Genomic DNA, 2838 nt, shown 5'->3' on the forward strand with positions numbered 1-2838 from the left:
GGCCTGTAGTTTTCAGCGCTATAGCAGTCTCCTTAAAAGTGAGAAGGAACAAAATTGTACATGATGAAGTCAAATGTCCCTTTAGTTTTACAGTACATAATAAATATAACTTATTGTCTAAATTGGGACAGTTTTGAGAATTGGAATGTGCACCAACACTCACACTAGGCCAATGGGAGTAAACTGTGACTGTCCTCAGGAAACCAGAAGTCTGGTCACCCTATAGACAGATGTGAGGGGATTACATTTTAAAGTCTAAGTTTGAAAAAGGACTTATGAAGTTTATTAATACTTAGGCCTAATTTATAGTTTCTTCTAAACCAGGGAAGAAAGATGAATTTTTTATTTTTGTTTTTGTTTTTTTTACTTAAAATGCCAAGGAAAAATCCAGTGAGTAAAAACTGTAAAAACTTTTGCACAAATCTTCAGCTATGCAAACTCTACCTGCTTGCCATTCTGGTTTGTATAACTCTGAGTACACTGACCCAAACCATCCTGTACTGAAAATCCTTTGGCTGTAAGGGAAAGTAGGAAAGAAAGTCTGAATGGATTGCCATATTTCCTTATTTATTACAGGAAGAGTGACTCCAAGAACATGCCCAGTTAAAAATGAACACATATTGGCATTTTTAACAAATTTTAAATATAACAAAAAGAAAAAAAATGTATTCACAGTTGGTAATACCTATGCAATTTGAAATGCACTGGCCTCAAAGGCTTGCTCACATATTTGCTTGCTTTTAAAACAGAGAGCTAGCACAGATGGAAATAGAAAACAGGTACAGATACCAATTACCTGTTGTTGATTATGAACTGTGGTGCTATCATCTTCTCTCTGGTACATAAATAAGTCTAAAAACCAGTTAATTCTTTAACTCCATGGTTTCCCACAAAGAAATTAAACTGTACTTTCAGCAGTTAAATCCCAAATGAAACTTGGCTCTTTAATCTCTTCTAATTAGGACAAAAAGTGCCAAAAAATCTTCCCTGAATATAAGGACTGTCTAATAGTTTATGCATTCCAACCAATGAGATCTCACCCTGAAAGCAATATGAACTTGTGTATTAAAATTATTTTATCATATACATGTTTTAAAATAAAGGAATCACAGATTTTCCTCTAATGTAATTAAACTAAGTCTCTTTTTAAGAGTCATACATTACTGTATTTCTTATATAGTTCTTGCTGTCTTTAATGTATTAAATGCAGGAAAAACTCCAACCAAAATCATGTCAACTCTTGAAACATGCAGGTTTGTAAACAAACTTGAGTAAGTCATAGGCTATCTGTGCATTGAATTTTTTAATCAACAAATGTGAATGATAATTTACTCTTTTGAATAAATTCAATATTATTGAGACCACTGGCTTTGTGTAAAATGTATATTATGGCACCAGAGGAATCTCTAAGTCATGATAGATAGCTGCAATCCCTTCACTCTTACCTAACCATGGGATCTTACTATGGCTCTTCCCCTTCTCCCCAAAAAAGGAAGAGTAAACGTTTTTCTTCATCTTGTCTGTTGTTCAGCGGGAATGTAAGAGGCCCACTCTCCACAAATATTATTCTTTGCCTTTCTCTTGTCATGACTGCACATGTTGGGTACATCCTTGTGAGAAAACCTTTGTTAAATGTCATATCACATTAAACTTTTTAGAGACAGAGGGGTAAAAATCCAAAATATTGTGCTTCAGTAAAATCCAGTTACAAGTTTCCTTTTCTAGGTGATTTTAATCATATTTTCTGTGTCTACAAATGATGCACCATCTGTCTTTGTCACTAGTCGGTTCCAGTATGCATTTTATAACAAACTTCTACTACCGTGACAAAATTATGCATTATGAGTTATATGAATTTTTAAATGTAGTGAATTCTTTCCACACGGTGTTTGCTAAAATTTTATTCTTTTTTCAAGCCATTTTTATTATTCAAAGCATACAACTAGATCTTATAGACAGCATATAGTGGAGCATTGCTTTTTAAATTTAGTCTGATAATTTCTGCCATTTAACTTGTGTATTTAGTCCATTTGCACATAATATAATTATTAGTATAGTTGATTTTAACTTATAATAGTGCTACTTATTTTCTTTTTGGATCTTTTCTTTTTGCTAATTTATTGTGCTTTCCTGTCTTCTTTTGGGCTAATTGAATTTTTTTAATGTCATTCCATTTTAATTTATATACTGGCTTCTTAGTAATACCTCTTTTTATGATGTTGCTATTGATTGTTCTGGAACTAACAATATAATCACTTAAATCAATGCCTTTTCACAGCCAATATTGTTTCTATTCACACTTTACATTTCATAACTGACACTTTTGCTTTCACTTTTCAGTTCACACTTCCCACTTCATATTTTACACTCCACACTTCGCAAATGTACTAACTTTACAATAACATAAATCCATTTATACCCCTTTCCTTTAAAGAAATAAGAATTGGAAAGGAAAAAGTAAAATTGTCATCTTCAAACATTATTGTTTACATAGAAAATGCAAAAGAATCTATAAACTATTTGAAATAATGGGAGAGTTTAACAGGTAGCCAACTGAATATAAGATTAATATATAAAAGTCAGATGTATTTCTGGTTACCAGCATAATTAAAGAGAAAACATAATTAAAGAAAAGGTTCAAAACTTGTGCAAGACCTCTATAGTGTCTTTAAGTATAAATTAATAAGAAATGTAGCTCAAAATATACAAAATAAAGTAGATGGAACTTGATTTATTACCTAATTAAAGCACTGTTAATGAATACTGAAAGACATGAGTTCAATTTAGATCTAATTATCTTTATTTATTAAAAATTAAACAGAGGATTCTCAGGAACAG

Source organism: Cynocephalus volans, chromosome 6, assembly GCF_027409185.1.
Source record: "Cynocephalus volans isolate mCynVol1 chromosome 6, mCynVol1.pri, whole genome shotgun sequence".
Lineage (NCBI taxonomy): Eukaryota > Metazoa > Chordata > Mammalia > Dermoptera > Cynocephalidae > Cynocephalus > Cynocephalus volans.